At 29.1% G+C, this 237-nt stretch overlaps 1 protein-coding gene across 1 annotated transcript in view; it reads right to left on the bottom strand.

The window, feature by feature from the left end:
- Positions 1-237, bottom strand: part of LOC119582341 (prolyl 4-hydroxylase subunit alpha-1-like) — a 101297-nt gene that overhangs the window by 8591 nt on the left and 92469 nt on the right.

The following is a 237-nucleotide window of genomic DNA, read 5'->3' as shown; positions in this document are numbered from 1 at the left end:
TTTATTTTCTTTGTATTTCAGTGTATTTTTTTCATTGGATAATTACACTTTGGTAGCTATTCCTATGTGATGCGGAGAAATTAGCCACAATAACAAAGTTTCCCCTGCAATACCTACAACTACACTATGTTTTCTTTGAAGACAGTAAATGTATAAGGAGGACTATTCTATTCATATTTTTTAGTGTTAGATAAATGTCAAGTTTCATAGAACTTAGAAAAAAACTTGACATTTGAT

The sequence above is a fragment of the Penaeus monodon genome, chromosome 15 (assembly GCF_015228065.2).
Source record: "Penaeus monodon isolate SGIC_2016 chromosome 15, NSTDA_Pmon_1, whole genome shotgun sequence".
Taxonomy (NCBI): domain Eukaryota; kingdom Metazoa; phylum Arthropoda; class Malacostraca; order Decapoda; family Penaeidae; genus Penaeus; species Penaeus monodon.
This window is presented reverse-complemented; position numbering and strand designations above follow the sequence as displayed.